General features: G+C 32.1%; 1 long non-coding RNA gene across 2 annotated transcripts in view; it reads right to left on the bottom strand.

Annotated features, from left to right (window-relative positions):
• Positions 1-18,394, bottom strand: part of LOC141584275 (uncharacterized) — a 752,462-nt gene that overhangs the window by 105,832 nt on the left and 628,236 nt on the right. The window lies entirely within an intron of this gene.

Below are 18,394 nucleotides of genomic sequence, written 5' to 3'. Positions count from 1 at the left end.
AAAAATTAGCCCGGTGTGGTATTGTGGGCCTGTAATCTTAGCTACTCAGGAGGTTGAGGCAGGAGAATCATCTGAACCTGGTAGGCAGAGGTTGCAGTGAGCTGAGATCGCATCAATGCACTCCAGCCTGGGCAACAGAGCAAGACTCCCTCTCAGAAAAAAAAAAAAAAGTCATTGTCAAAAATTCTATAGCTATAATTGTATTTAGTGATGAAATAGTGCAGGCTTTTCCTCAAAGATCAGGAACAGGCAAAGATGCTCACTCTTAACAATTCTAATTAACGTGATACTAGAGTTTGCTTAGATGTTGTAATAAGGCAACATCTAAGCAAACTCTAGTATCACGTTAATTAAAATTGTTATTAGAATCAGAAAAATTTAAGAAGGTCCCTATTGGTAGATTTCAAGATTATTTATGTAAATGTATAAGGCATTTATAAAGTAACCATTAGAATTAATACATTAATTTATAAAGTTTACAGAATAAAAGTCTAATAAACTAAGATCAATTATATTTAATATATTTTTAACAAAAAACTTGGAAATAAAAATGCTTAAATATTCAATTTTCAGAAGTGTCAAAAATTAATATGTGATATTCAAGACTATGCTGAAAAACCGCAAAATTTGTTAAGTAAAAATAAGAAAGATCTTAATAGGAAGATACATCCTATTTAAGAATTGAAAATCTGTGCATTGTTAATATCAACTCTTCCCAGACTGATCTATAGTGTTTTGGGATTATAATCAGAGTAGGCTTTTTTCTTTTTTTGTTTATTATACTTTACATTCTGGAGTACATGTGCAGATCGTGCAGGATTGTCACATAGGTATACATATGCCATGGTGGTTTGCTGCATCCACACCCCATCACCTACATTAGGTATTTCTCCTGATGTTATTCCTCCCCAATCCCCCTACCCCTTGGTATCCCTCCCCTAGATCCTGCACCCCCCAACAGGCACTAATGTGTGATGTTTCCTTCCCTGTGTCCATTTGTTCTTGTTCAAAACCCACTTATGAGTGAGAACGTGAGGTGTTTGGTTTTCTACTCTTATGTTAGTTTGCTGAGAATGGTGATTTCCAGCTTCATCCATGTCCCTGCAAAGGACATGAACTCATCCTTTTTATGGATGCATAATATTCCATGGTATATATGTACCACATTTCCTTTATCTAGTCTATCATTGCTGGGCATTTGAGTTGGTTCCAAGTCTTTGTTATTGTAAATATTGCCCCAATGAACATATGCGTGCATGTGTCTTTATAACAGAACAATTTATAATCCTTTGCGTATATACCCAGTGATGGGATTGCTGGGTCAAATGGTATTTCTAGTTCTAGATCCTTGAGGAATCACAACACTGTCTTCCACAATAGGCTTTTTTTCTTTATGAATTGACAATCTGAGTCTAATATTCATATAGAAATGCAAATGACTTATTTCCAAAGCCATCATGAAAAACAATAATTTGAGGACTCCTGCTATCTGACTTAACTGAAAGACTTGTGTAAACAAGACCGTATGCTACTTTCAAAGGATAAATAAATGTATCAATGGAACATAATAGTTTAGATATTATAGAATTGGTCACTCATGTGTACAGTCATTAAATATTTAACAAAACTTCCAAAGAAATCCAATGGAGAGGAATGCCTGTTTACCAAATACTGCTAGAAAATAAGCAGATATCAATATAGAAAAAAAAATAATTGACTACCATCTCATTTCATACACAAATATTAAATTGAGATTAATCATATACCAAAAGAAAGAAGCTATAATTATTAAATGTTTGAAAAAAAAATTACAGGAGAGAATCTTCAGACCAAGGGACATATAGCTATTTTTTAAATACAGAAAGCAATAAGCACAAAAAAGCAAAAAATATGTAAATCAAAATCAATAAAAAATAAATGACTAAGAAAAGTAAATAGCTACAAACTGTAAAAATATTTGCAAAGTATATATTTAACAAAGAACTAATATCCAGGATACTTAAGTCATATAAGTCAATAATAAAAATATAAACAACCAAATTTAAAATGGGTAAACATGTGAATAGATAGATAATTCATAAAGAAACATATGTAATGGGGCCAGATATAGAGGATGTTTCACATATTACATAATGTACTTATCATATCAGCACTTTGGGAGGCTGAGGCAGTAAGATTCAATAGGCTTTTGAGGCTGCAATGAGCCACAATTATGCCACTGCACTCCAGCATGGGCAGCAGAGAGAGACTCTCTCTCTTAAAAAAAAAAAAAAAAAAAAAAAAAAAGAAGAAAAGAAAAAAAAATTATGTGATAGGCCAGTGAATACACAAAAATTATTCCATATTAGATAAATGCAAATTAAAAGATAAATGCAAATTAAAATCATGAGATATGTGTCCAAAGAAACACATATAACAATGCAGACAGCATCTTTATTCATTCGTAAGTGACAGAAACTAGAAACATTCTAGTTATTCATCAAACACATTGTGGTATATTCATTCAGTGGAGAATAGTAAAGAGAAATACACATGTACACAATAACTGGGATAAATCTCAAAAACTATAAACTGAGTGAAAGAAGCCTTTACAAGAAGTTCATAATGCAAACTACTATTTGTTTAAATTCTAGAATAGGCAAAACTAATGTTCTTTCTTACTACTTCAGAATTCCCCACTAAGGTATACATTGCCATAGGGAAGAATTGTGAAGTAGTAAGAAGGAATTTTTTGATTTAATTATGCCTTTTTTTTTTTTTTTTTTTTCCAGTAGAGTCTTGCTCTGTCACCCAAGCTAGAGTGCAGTGGCGCAATCTTGGCTCACTGCAACCTCTGCCTTCCATATTCAAGCTAGTCTCCTGACTCAGTCTCCCAAGTAGCTGGCTGGGATTAGAGGCACCTGCCACTGTGCCTGGCTAATTTTTATATTTTTAGTAGAGATGGGGTTTCACCATCTTGGTCTGGCTGATCTTGAACTCCCAACCTTGTGATCCACCTGCCTCAGCCTCCCAAGATAGTGCTGTTTATTTTGATAGAGATTTTAATTGCATATCTATGTGCATTTATCACTACTCAATGCAAGGCATATTTAAAATATTTTTACATTTCATGTAAATTTTACCTCAAAAATTAAAAGAAACATAAGCAAATATTTGTCCTTTTAAATTATATTCATACCGAAGTATTTGGGGGAAAATGTCTCAATGCCTTGTGAATTGCTATAAAAATAATAAAAATACTGAATTAATGAATGGATTGATGGTTGTATGGGTATACAGATGTAATACAAATACAAGTACAATAAAATATAAGAAAATAATAACAATTAACATGTGTTAGTGTTAAGTGTTAAGTGAATAAACTTTCACTGTAAAATTTTTTTTAAAGCTAGTTATAACAAAATATAGGGAGAAAACATACATATTTGACATAGGTAATACAAGCCAACCTAACAAAGAAACACACACACAAAATCACCTACTGAAAGCAATGTCCTTTTGCAGGATTTGCAGGTACTGGCCTACTTATTGCCTACACTCTCATTTCACATTCTCCTCTCTTCAGTACCTTTTTTTTTCCCCCTTGTCATTTTATTGAAACTGCTGGCACGAAAACCCCCTTTGTTACGTGGAAGGGTTATTAATTAGTACTTAAACTATTTGATATGTATACCTACTTTTTCTAGGCTCCCATGATTTTTACATTCACTAGGTTTATCCCCTACTACTACTACTACTACTTTCCTTTTTTTTTTTTTTTTTTGAGATGGAGTCTCGCTCTGTTGCCAGGCTGGAGTGCAGTGGCACAATCTCTTCTCACTGCAAACTCCACCTCCTGGGTTCAAGTGATTCTCCTGCCTCAGCCTCCCAAGTAGTTGAAACTAAAGGCATGCCATCACACCCAGCTAATTTTTGTATTTTTAATAGAGATGGGGTATTTAACATGTTGGCCAGGATTGTCTCGAACTCTTGACCTGTGATCTGCTCGCCTTGGCTTCCCAAAGTCCTGGGATTACAGGCATGAGACACAACATGCAGCCCCCAAATTCTTTCATATTCATTCTTGGTCATCTCTTTGACTCTCTTTGTCTACAGTCATTCCAAATAGAATGTTGATTCTCAACATTCTTCTTATTTCTTGAACTGCCCTTAGGTACCTTCATGCATCCACATACCTTTAGTGAAAGAACACATCACAAACTAAATTTTTAACTCATAACTCTTCTGAGAGCCCAAACTGGATTATCCAATTGCCTGCTGGATATCTATGCTAAACTATTTATACAAACCTGAATCTAAAGATGTACAAAATAATTATTTGTTTCTAAACATGTTCCTGTGTATTTCTTGTATCCGTGATTAATTATAAAATTTACCACACTAGCCAAAGTCTAAATTAAAAATTCACCATTTTTCCCACATTCCCAAACACAATCACTGAGTTTGATTTTTTTCTACTCATTTTATATCTTACAGCTCTATTTTTCTCTAATACTGCCTTTGCATTATTCAAGCACATTTTAAGTCTTTGTCTAGACAGTTCAAGTCTTCTAAATAGTATTGGTATTTCAGATGTTGTCTTTGTCAGTCCAATCTCAACACCGAAGCCAACATGAATATTTTGAAATGGAACTCCAATTATATTTTAATCTTCTTAAAAATGATGTAGTATTATCTCATTGGCTTCAGGATTATAGATTAAGTCCTGCTTCTCAGACTGCCAAATAAGACTTATTATCTTTTCTCTTTACATCTCAAGCATCACATCTTTATACTTACCCATTTTAATAGGCTAATAATGCCTTTCCCAACAAAGTAGTCCATACTCTATAATCCCTAGAACCTATGAAAATGTTACATTACATGACAAAAGGGAATTTACAGAGATGAATAACTTTACAGACCTTGAGATAGGGATAATATCCCATATTATTTGGATGGGAACAGTATAATCATATGAGATTTTCAATGCAGAGACACTTTGCTGGTTGAAGTCAGAGAGATAAGGCAGAAAAGAAAGCAAGAGAGATGAGGTGGGAGAAGGACCTGACCCCACCTCATCTCTCTTGCTTTGAAGATGAATGGGCTTTGAGTATGGAATACAAGTAGGCCCCAGAAGGTGGAAGTGACCTTGAACTGACAGCCAGCAAAGAAATGAATCCTTTAGTACTGATTCTGCATCAGTACAATCTCAAGAAATTGAATTCTGTCAATAACTTACACATATCTGGAAGCTGATTCTCAATAAAGCCTCTAGTGCAGTCCTACTGCCATTTTGAATTTAATCCCCAGAGAACTATGCCAGGCTTCTGACCCACAAAATGTATAATAAATTTTTGCAAAGTTGACAAAAATAAACAGTGAGGAAAGGATATTCTATTCAATTAATGGTGCTGGGAAAACTTGCTAGCCATTTGCAGAATAGTGAAACTGGACCCCTTTCTGACATCATATACAAAAATTAACTCAAGATTGATTAAATAGTTAAATTTAAGTCATAAAACTGTAAAAAACTCTAGAAGAAAGCCTAAGATCTCTGAAGCATTTGCAACAAAAACAAATATTGACCAATGGAGAAAAGATTCTTCACAGCAAAATAAACAATCAACAAAATAAACAGACAACCTACAAAATGGGAAATACTATTTGCAAACTATGCATCCTACAAAGAACTAATATCCAGAATCTATAATAAGCAAATCAACAAGAAAAAAAAACAGCAAATAAACCCATTTAAAATTGGCAAATGACATAGACACCTCTCAAAAGAAAACTTACAGCAGAAAACAAACATGAAAAATGCTCAAAGTAATCATCAGAGAAATGCAAATTAAAATCACAATGAGATTAAAAAGAGACTTTAAATATTATTAGAAAATAATATATGAGAATGATGGAGATAAGAATGGAGGAAATGGTGTTCCAGGTAGAGAAAAAAGCATAGGAAAACCTCTGGAGACAAAAAAATTATAGAAGGTCCTTGAAATGCTGAAGCTTATAGTTCAATATAATTGTACTAGTTTTCTATTGCTGATGTGACTAATCACCATGAACTAAGTGACTTAAAAACAACTTTTTGGTTTCCAGATTCATCCACGTCCCTATGAAGGACTCGAACTCATCGTTTTTTATGGCTGCGTAGCATTCTGTGGTGTATATATGCCACATCATTCTCAGCAAATGGACACAAGAACAGAAAACCAAACAAAAAGAGAACAATTATATGTTGTTGGTGACAATGTAAATTAGTTCCACCTGTTTGGAAAACAGTATGAAGATTTCTCAAACAAATAAAAATAAAACTGCCATTTGACCTAGCATTCTACTACTGTGTATCTAAAAGTCTCTATTTAATCTTCTATTTTTGACAGAGTTATTTCATTTTCTATTAACCCTTCTAAAATCTGGGCTTTTCTCCATCAGAGAACTTGTCGTATAATATTAAAACTTTCCATATTCCTGCCTGTCTTTTATCTGAAGCTAACTGAGACAGAAACTATGTGTCATTTATTACATTACCTTTTTTATTAATCATAATTTCTGGCATATTGTAGGCTCTTAGCAAATATTTTTGAGTAAACAAAAGTTAATGCAAAGTAAATACATTAACTCTATTTGTTCAGACATTTAGTATTTGATAAATTACATACATGCCTTGAGATTACTAAAGGCAATTACCCTATCTGATCAAAGAGAAAATAAGGGGGATATATTTATATAGGACATTTTTCCATTTCTCTATCTAATTATCCAGCCAAAGTTTGTCAGTCTTGTTATTCTATTCCCAAGGTTGTGATCATTTTCAATAAACCTGCTTTTAGCTTTTGGACTTTCTTAGATATTTCATTCAGGTATTTTACCATCCCTAACACTATCATTACAAGTCTGTGTCAATAAGTGACTATCTTGCCTTTTAGAAACCTAGCTATTTGCCAATTTGTGTAAAAGATGTGCTGTTATCATATAATTTAGCTCTTTACCTTCCCAATCACAACTACCTGTGTACACAAGAAAGGAAAATTTAGGCGAGTGGCATGCTGAAAGATACTAGCTTGGAATAAATGTCTAATTAGAAGTATTAATATTTTCTGTGTTAGCTGAAATGAGTTGTAGTATCATGAAGCCATCCAATTCCAAAAAACAGCCTAAAGTGGATATTTGGGAGAAGTATTATTTTGTGTTTTGTTTTTCAAGCTTAAGGTGCCCTTTAAATGTGTTCTCCCTTACTTTTAGAAAGAAGAGATGCAATGAATGTTAGAAAATGCAACAGTTTACAAAGCCCCATAGTCAGCCCTGTAATACATTTGTACATGTCCAATAATTGTCATGAATAATGTTGGGCCTACCAGAAATAACTAAATTATTTATAGAGGAGAGCTCTAGTGGTTACACAGTAAATGTTCAGATCTGTCATAGCCCAATGGTCAGGAATTCAGATTGTTTTGTGAATCATGTTTCTATTTATAGGCAAAATTTTATATATATGTGTATGTTTTAAGGAGAAGAAATTCATAGCTTTTACTAAGTTCTCAGAAGATACAATGTCTGAAGAAAAATAAGAATTACTATGTTTAAAACCACTTTACAAAACATATAGCCCTAAGGCTACTCAACGAATTGATACACTAGGATAAATTGTTTTTTAAATATAAATTTATATAATGGTCTTGAATATAATGAAACTAATAGTTATTTCTTATAAATGTTGAATAAAACAAATATTGAGTAGAATTTCTTATTCTTTTTCTTCTTTTCTTTACTTTTCAAGATAATTAGCAACCTAATCTTGTCAAAATATAAAATGATGTCCTCTCACCAGTTTTTGCCAAGTATGCATCTTTGTAAAGAGATTTAAAGCTGAAAAAGAATATCAGAAAATAATTTTTTGTTACAGTGGTAAACAATTCACTGATGCTTTGACCCTAAATTAGGGACTCAGTGCTTCCAGGCAACATAAATCATCATTGAGATGGCCTTCACAGAGCTAAACTTCATTTATTGTTTACATTGGCCATATGAAACACAGGTGTCCTTATCAGTGACCACCACAAAGAAACAGGGAATACTCTTAACTTCTTAATGTGGTCTATTTCAGTATGTAGCAAAAGTAAAAGAATACACATGAAGGTAAGTAGATTTTAAAAGTAGGTGTTCAGATTTTAGGAATTTAAAATTTCAAAAAAAAAAAAAAAAAACCTGAAAAACAAAAAACAAAACACAATCTCAACAGAACCCTTAAATCATAATTATTCACCACAGACCATTCCTTGGTAATGACCAACAAAACAGTTTTGTGGTAAAAGAAAAAAAAATGAGTAAAGTATAAGAACTATATTGTAAAGTCAAAGAATGTGGGTCAAAAAGCAGCCTAAATGAATCTGATTGCATCATATTGATTGTTATGAAGCCACACAGAAGAATAATAAACTTGTACTAAAACTTCCATTAGAGATGCAGTTCTAGCACTTTCCATGTATGAGAACTTTGGCAAATAAATTAACACATGTAAGCCTCACTTTAGTTTGTTAGTTAGAAATAGTATGTCTACCTCATAGTTATTTTTAGTGACATTTAAATTAGGGAATTTATATTTTAATACATTATAAATATGTATGATTCTGTCATTACCATCTGTGCCTTCTGTAGAGAGGGTTCACTTCTTTCATGATTGTGCTTTTAGCTTTTATTTTCTATTTTGTTTACTTTTCTTATGATCTACTCTATGGACTCATAGAGCATTAGTTTATGTATTTATTGTATGCAACATAACACATGGTTTTTAATAGTTTATATGCTATAATAGGCACACAAATATTCCCAGTAAACTATTACTTGTCTTATTAATTTGTCATTAGCAATGATAATATTTAGTCTTATCTGAGTAATAGTGTTTTCCAGTTAACTTTATGTGAGGGAAAGATATCTTTCAAAAATGTAATGTACATAAACATAGAATTTTTTAAAATGTATCCTTTTATTATTATATAGTGATATAAGGGCTAATTCACCAAAAGGATATAACAATTGTAAATGTATTATAAACCTAGCACCAATATGGAGCACTTAAATCCACTAGGTATACCATATTGGGGTACCTAAACACGTAAAACAATTATTAAATGATCTTAAGGGAAAGATAGACCTTAATATGTAATAGATTAACTCAATTCTCCAATTTCAACAATAGACAGATTATCTACAGAGAAAATCAATAAGGAAACACTGGACTTGAATTACAACTTAGAACAAGTAGACCTAACAGAAATAAACAAAACAGTCTATCCAACAGCAGCAAAATACATTCTTTTCAAGTGTACACATTCTCCAGGATAGATTACAGCACAAAACAAATCTAAACAAATTTGAGAGGATTGCAATCACATCAAATATTTTTTCCATCCCAATGCAGGAAACTAGAAATCAGTAGAAGGAGAATTTTTAATACACAAATATGTAGATATTAAACAGCATAGTCCTAAACAATAGGTCACAGAAAAAATTACAAAACAAATGAGTAAATGCCTAGAGGCAAACAAAAATGAAAACAAACATACCAAAACTTATGAGATCTAGCAAAATCAGTCCTAGGAGGAAAAACTATAGTAATAAATGCTTATACCATTAAGAAAAAAGATGTCAAATAAACAATCTAATGTTACACCACAAGGAGCCAGAAAAAGAACAAAGTTTAAATTTAGCAGGAAAAAAGGAAATAACAAAAATCAGAGCAGAAATAAATGCAAGAGAGTACAGGAAAGCAATTTAAAAATCAACAAAACTAAAAATTGGTTTCTGAGAAGATAAACAAAATTTTAAAACCCTTAGCTAGACTAACTAGAAAAAAATGGAGAGAAAATTTAGATGAATAAGATCAGAAATGAAAGAGGAGGCATTGCTACTGAAACCACAGAAATACAAAGCATCATGAGAAAGTACTATGAAAACTGTATGCCAGTAAGTTAGATAATCTAGAAGAAATGGATAAATTCTTAAGACACATACAGTCTACCAAAACTGAATCATGGATACATAGAAAATTTAAACAGATGAATAAGAAGATATTCCATCAGTAATAAAAAAGATTCCTATCAAAGAAAAGCCTAGCATTGAAAAAGCTTCACTGCTGAATTGTAAAAACTAAAAACAAAAACAACCAAAAAGACAAACATAAAAAAAATATCAATTATTCTCAAATTTACTTTAAAAAAACTGAACTGGAGGGTTATTTGTTGTGCCCAGCATTACCCTGATACCAAAGTCAAACAAGGACACTACAAGAAAAGAAAATTTACAAGCCAATATCCCTGATGAACACAAATGTAAAAATCCTCAACATAATATCAACAGAATTAAAGAACACATTAAATGAATCATTCACCATAATCAAGTGGGCTTTATCCCTGGGATGCAAGGATGACTCAACATAGGTAAATTATTAAATGTGATACACTACATTATAAAATAAAGAACAGAAATCATATGATTACCTCAGTAGAAAAAAACATTTGACAAATTTAATGTCTTTTCATTATGATAATTTAAAAATGTAACTCTCAATAGATTATTGATGAAAGACTCAACAGGTGTTGAAGGAATGCAGCTCAATATAATAAAGGCCATATATGACAAGCCCATGATGAATACTTGAAAGCTTTTCCTCCAAGAGGAGAAACAGGACAAAGATGCCCAATACCACTTGTTTTCAACATGGTATTGGAGGTCCTGATCACAGCTAAAAACTTTTTTTTTTAAATCCTATTTACAACAGCAACAGAATGATTAAAATTAATCAAGGAGGTAATGAATCTGTATACTAAAAATTATAAAATACTCATAAAAGAGACTGAAGAAAACATAAATAAAAAGATATGCTCATTGAAAGGAGGAATTAATAATGTGAAAATGTCTTTACTATCCAAAGCGATATACAGATTCAGTAATTCCTGTCAAAATTCCAATATTGTTTTTCATAAAAATAGAAAAAAAAAGTTCTTAAATGTGTATGGAATCATAAAAGATCCAAAATAGCCAAAGCATTCCTGAGCAAACAAAGGGGGAAAAAAAAAAAAAGTTTGAGGCATCACACTACCTGATTTCAAAATCCCCTACAAAGCTAAATTAAGTAAATGTCACCTTACTTGCATAACAACAGATACACTGATCAATGGAACATAACAGAAAGCCCAGAAGTAAACCCAGACATATGCGCAATTGATATTTTGATGAGTGTGCCTGGAATATGCAATAGGAGAAGAATAGTCTCTTCCACAAATGGTGATGGGAAAACTAAATAGCCAAATACGAACAAATAAAATTAGACCCTTCCCTCACATCATATTCGAAAATCAACTTAAAATGGAGTAGACTTAAACACAAGACCTGAAACTGTAAATCTACTAGAAAACAGAGCAAAAGCTCCATGACATTGGTCTTAACAAATGGATATTTTGGATGTGGTCTCATAAGTACAGGCGACAAAAGCAAAAATCAGGAAAATGAATTTATTTCAAACAAAGCTTCTGCACAGAAAGAATAAAACTAAAAAGTTGTTTGTTTAGTTTTACAACAGAGAAAACACAAGAAAATAATGGTAAGCCATTTGATAAGAGATTAATATATTAAAAAGTTGTGACAACAGAGAAAATACAAGAAAATACTTGTAATCCATTTGACAAGAGATTAATATACCAAATATATGGATGCTTCCTGATTATGAAGAGATTACATCCCAATAAACCCATCACAATTTAGAAATGTCGCAAAAATATATTTAATACCTCAATAAACCCATTGTACAGTCAAAAATTGCAAGTTGAACCATCAGATATGTAGATATCGTCACATTATGATGGAAGTATGTCCTGATGAACTCATTGCAATGTCAAAAAAATTTAAGGTGAATTCTTGTAAGTGAAGAAATATCTATACATATAACTCAAATTGAGTAGTATTAAAACAAATAACTCAATTTAAAAATTGTCAAAGAATCTAAAAAATACATTTCAAAAGAAGGCATACAAATAACCAACAGGTCCATGAAAATATGCTCCACATCACTAATCATTAGGGATATGAAAATTAAAACAACAATGAGGTATCACTTCACATTTGCTAGAATGGCTATTTTCAAAAAGATGAAAGATAAGTGTTGGCAAGAACACAGAGAAAAGAGAATTCTTGTACTTTTTTGGCGGGAATGTACTTTAGTACAGCCATTATGAAAAACAGTGTGGTAGTTCTTCAAGAAACTAAAATTAGAACTGCTATGGGATGCAGTAATCCCACTTCTGAGTATATAACCACAGGAACTGAAATTAACATGTCAAAGTGATGTCTGCACTCCATATTTTTTGTAGCATTATTCACAATGGTCAAGATACCCAATTAACCTGTCTATCAAAGCATGAATAGATAAAGGGAATATGGTAAATATATCAGTAAAACATTATTCAATATTTAAAAAGAGGGAAATTCTGTCATTTGTGATGATCTGAACGAATCTGGAGGACATTACACCAAGCGTGATAAGCCATGCACAGAAATACACATATTGCATGGTACCATTTATATGTGGAATCTTAAATAAATTGAACTCATGGAAGTAGAGAATAGCATAATGGCTACCAGAGGCTATGGGAAGAGTAAGGACAGAGGAAATGGGGAGATGTAAATCAAAAGGTAGTAAGTTTCAGATAGACATGAGAAATAAATCTTGAGATATATTGAGCATTGTGGTGACTATAGTCAATAATAATGGATTGTACATTTTAAAATAACAAAAAAGTAAATTTAAGAAATCTCACCATAAAAATGATGGGTAAAGAAAGTGATGGATGTGCTAATTAGTTTAATTTAATTATCCCACATTGTATACATATTTCAAAACATCACATCATGCCCTTAAATGTATACAATTATAACTTGTTTATCAAGAATAATATTGAGAAATAAGAAAATGTGTTATTTTTGTTCTGATTATATATTCCATTATAAATATTTGAATTACAATCAAAATTAAAGAAACTTGTATTTTTTTAAGAAAAGATGAGAACCTAAAATTCTACAAATACTCTTCTCCTATTTCTTCATTATGAATATCATTATGACCAAACTCTTGGTAACTTTTTATTGATTGCATAACAAGTTCCAAGACCTTTACTGGTCACACCCATGAATTACATCATCGAGTTTTTATAAGAATCCAGGGGTAATCATGATTCCCATTTTCAAGTGTGAGAAAACAGGCTTAAAGAGATTAATTTGTTTATTTTAACAAAATATATTGATAAAGCAAGGCTCCATGTCCAAACATAATTAGAATCCATGTTCACAGTATAATGGTTAATTCAGAATTATTTTTCTCAAGGATTCTTCAGTCTGTTAAATTAGAACTTCCAGATATATTAAAGAAGGTCATTAACTATATTGACCTTCCAGCCTTCACCCAGATTTTTAAATGACTCGACAAACTGGTTAAATATTTATCCATATAGCTAAGGAAGAGAGCTACTAAAACATGGTTCCTATAACTTGCAAAAGTACATGCCTACACACCTTGAAGATTTTGCCCAAACATGTGGATGATGATGATGGCACTGAAATGGAAAGTCAGTCTCTGTACTGTCCTTCATACTACCTTGGACATTAAGAACAGCTTGAGGAAAATAGTACACCATTTATAACACATTAGTCAAGGAAGCTATGTGTGTAGAAAAGTTTGCCCAGAGAAAAGCTATATGTTATAAAATATTGACCCATAAAGTTGACGTGGGGCAGAGATAAAAGGTAATCATTGATTTTGAAGAAAACAATACAGTAAGCAACTTAAGGAGGCATAAGTTATAAATGTGTCTACTATTTCTACTTGCTTTTGGAGTGGTTTTTTTGGTGCCCAGGATAAATTTCAGAAAAATTGTGTAATCTAGAGAATACAATTGATTCATACTTTTTCACTGCGGAGAGAAATTACCTCAAAATATGTACAGTGTGGAGAATAATGTCAGCTGGATTGGAAGCCTGAATTGAGGGGAAGCCAGAAACTGAGGAATTTGGCAATTTAAGTGCAAACTAATCAGATTGACGAGAAGAACAAAATTTTGGTACACAATTTACTTCTCACAGGGAAAACCTGGCTTTGTAGCAAAGATGGCTAAACATAAGCTTCCCATCCACCCCTCCCCCCACTCCCCCGCCCCCGCCCTAAAGGAAATAAACAGGGGATACTTTAAGGAATGAAAGCTAAGGAAGTCATAAAACTTACCAAAAATTTTTCATTTGTCGTCTTTCATTTGCTATGAGTCAGCAGAATTTGAAAACACCATAATATGGCATCGAGGGGCCAGGCTGACTACAATTGACCAATTGACCAGAAGTTTATGGTAGACACAGTTTTCAAGGCAAAAAATTGCACCACACAATGGTAAACTGGCAAGGGAGACTATTTAAAGCTACTGTAATAGTATAAAGAGGCTAATCTGAGCCCAACTTTGCTGGAACAAAAAGCAGGAGACTTTTTCAGAGCTGGGTTAAGGGATCTTAGGATATCTGCATTTACTAATTGTCATTGCTCAAGGAAAAAATACACTTTCTCTTGAGGTTGTTTTACAATTTCTAAGAAGACAGCCACTATACTTAGGCTCCTACAGTCCCACAGAGAGAGGGAGAAAGGGGCTGTATCTTTCTTGACAATTACATTTCAAAAGAATGGCCCCCAGGTCCTAGAAAAGGCAGTTTTGGAAACCTAACAGAGGCTTTTAAAAAGATTTACATTACAAAAGAGAAGAGAAACAAAATTGATTGCAAGTTTTCAGAAGTAAATGATCTAAAAAAAAAAGTTGGAGGGAGTTCAGGGCCTAAAGAAGCTGGTCTGAAGCTGTGTCAAGCTGAGAGCAGCTTTAAGGTCCACCTTGGTCACAAGTAAGTTAGGAAAATTAAGACATAATATGAAAGCAAAAATCTCTTCTCAGTCCAATATGTTAGGTGTTGCTCCTCTAATTTTTTTGTTTTTAACTGTTGTTTTTTGATGCTGAGTCCTAGGATCACTTAATAAAATTTGCTGAACCATATCATCAGCCCATCTAACTTTAATTATTATCTGCTGACAATTTTCAATTATTATTATTATTATTATTGATACAGAGTCTCATTCTGTCATCAGGCTGCAGTGCAGTGGCTCTATCTTAGCTCACTGCAACCTCTCCCTCCCTAGTTCAAGCGATTCTCCTGCCTCAGACTCCTGAGTAGCTGGTACTACATGCATGCGCCACCATGCCAAGCTAATTTTTGTATTTTTAGTAGAGATGGAGTTTCACCATGTTGGCCAGGATTGTCTCGATGTCTTGACCTCATGATCTGCCGGCCTCATTCTCCCAAAGTGTTGGGATTACAGGCATGAGCCACAGCACCTGGCCCAAACTATGATATTTATACTTTCAAAGGAAAATATGTTTGATTTATAAATTCTAAATTGAGTGTACCTGCCTTTACTGGAAAAAATACACATATACTCGTGTGCATGCGTGCACACACACAGAACTCAGGCAAAACCACAAATGAACAAGCAAAACAATAATTAAAAGCAAATTAAAATTAGAATAACTAAAGGCCTACAGGGTTCAATAGAAAACTGCTGTTAATGCAGTTATAGAAGAGTATACAGGTATCAACGTTTCTTAGAAGAGTAGATTTATTATAAAAAGTGGCTTGAAGAGAGTAAAGTATATCTAAATTTCCAGTCTTTCCTAACAAGACTAAGCGGAAAGAAAATAAATAAGTAGAAGAAAGAAAATATAATGTGCCAAAGCGATCGCAAGCAAAATTTGTTATTAGTGCAAATTTTTTAGAGAATTACAATTTTTACTTTATTAAAAACCTAAAAGAGCTCTTAAAGCAAAACTTTAAAGAAGATATGGAACAAACAAATCACTAAAATTGAGACACCATCTAGCACAATGCAGGACTGAAAAACTAAGACCTTTAAAAATAAGAAAGGATAAAGAGACTGCAGAATTTAAAATTTCATTTATATGTTAATGGTTTGAATCACCTTTTTAAAAGCAAAGACATGAGACTGTTAAACAAATTACAGAAGACTTCTTTTGGGCAAAACTTCTGCATTACGCCCCAATAGACCAGACTCAAAATGGAGTTACCTGTGCTCACCAAAGTGAAACTAAATTTTTGTCTGTCCTTCCAAGGAATTAGAGAAAAATAACAGCCTAGTTTCTGAACAGGGCTGTTTCCATCTTCAATTAGCATGATAATAAAATGTCTTTTTATTTAAAAAAAATTTTTTAAATTTCAAAATAAATTTTATATTTACAGAAAAATTATGAAGATTATACAGAGTTTCCATATACTTCACATCCGGTTGCCCCTGTTAACATCATCTACTGGTGTATTTGTCAGAGCGAATGAACCAATTTTAAAAACTGTTGATACAAAATACTTGTACGTATTTATGAGGCACATGTGATATCTTGTCACACTCATAAAATGTACAATGATCAAGTCAATGTATTTGGGATCCCCATCACCTTGATTATTGTTGTGTTGAAAACATTTCAAGTTCTCTCTTCTAGCTATTTTGAAATATTTAATACATAACCATAGGTAATATATTGTTGTTTACTATACTTATCTTACTCTGCTATCCAATGTTAGAACTTATTCCTTCTGTCTAATTGTATATTTGTAACCATTGATCAACCCCACTTTACCCCCTCTTTTTTACCTTTCCCAATCTCTGGCAAACAGCATTTTACTCTCTATTTCCATAATATGAATCTTTTTAGTTCTCACATATGAGAACATGCAATATTATCTTTCTGTGCCATTATTTTACAACATAAAGATCTCTAGCTCTATTCCTGTTGCTGCAAATGACAGTATTTTATTTATTTGTGATGGTAAAATAATATTCTATTATGTATACGCACACACATACATATAAGATATATATTATAGATATCTGTGATCTGTGATATCTATAATATATATATGATATATCTATATAGCTGTCTCTCTCATATATATCTATATATATATCTATAGATATCTATAGATATATAGATATATATATCTAGATATATATATATATATCTAGATATATATATATCTAGATATATAGATATATATATCTCTCATATATATCTATATATATATCTATAGATATCTATAGATATATAGATATATAGATATCTGTGAGCTATATACCTCTCTAATGCTCTTTTTCTCTATATATAGCTCTCTATGTAGATAAATATCTGTAGGATATATATATATATATATATATATATATCTGTAGGCTACATATATCTGAAAGCTACATATAGGTATAGAGATATCTATATAGATACCTATAAAGACATATAGAGATATTGATATATATATGTATATCTATATAGAGATATATATAAACATATAGATATATAGAGATCTATCTGTATATCTGTTAGATATATATCTATATATAGCTCACATATGTATATGTGATATATATGCATATCACATCTTCTTTATCCATGCGTCTATTGATAGAGGTTAATTCCATTTCTTTACTATTGTGAACAGTGTTGCAATAAACATGGGGTACAGGTAATTTTTCATGTATTGATTTACTTTCCTTTGGATACATGACCAATAGTGAGATTATTGGATTAGATTCAATAATAGTTGGAAAATTTGAACAGCCCACTTCCAACATTACACAGATTATCTAGACAAGAAATAAAATCAACCAAGACACATTGGATTTGAACTATATTTTAGACCAAATGAACCTAACAGGTGTTTACAAAACATTTTATTCAACAGCTGCAGAATACACATTCTTCTCACCAGCACATGGAACATTCTGCAAGATAGATCATATGTTGGGCCACAAAACAAATCTCAACCAATTTTTAAAAATCAAAATTATATCAAGTGTTTTCTCAAACCACAATGGAATAAAACTAGAAAGCAAACCCTAGAGTAACTTCAGAAAATGTACAAATACATGGAAATTAAGCAATATGCTCCTGAATGACCACTGAATCAACAAAAAAAAAATTAAGAAGGTAATAGAATTTTTTTAAATTCTTAAAACAAATAAAAATGAAAAAGCAACATATCCAAACTCACGTGAAAAAGCAAAAACAGTACTAAGAGGGCAGTTTACAGCAATGGATACTGACTTTAGAAAAGCATCTCTTCAAGGGGAACTACAAACCACCACTCAATGGAATAAGAAAGGACACAAACACATGGAAAAACATTCCATGCTCACAGTTAGGAAGAATTAATATTGTGAAAATGGCCATACTGCCCAAAGTAATTTGCAGATTCAATGCTATCCCCATCAAGCTACCAATGACCTTTTGCACAGAACTGGAAAAAGACACTTTAAACTTCA

This window comes from Saimiri boliviensis, chromosome 4 (assembly GCF_048565385.1).
Source record: "Saimiri boliviensis isolate mSaiBol1 chromosome 4, mSaiBol1.pri, whole genome shotgun sequence".
Lineage (NCBI taxonomy): Eukaryota > Metazoa > Chordata > Mammalia > Primates > Cebidae > Saimiri > Saimiri boliviensis.
The sequence above is the reverse complement of the archived record's forward strand: the minus strand, read 5'-3'. Positions and strand labels throughout refer to the sequence as shown.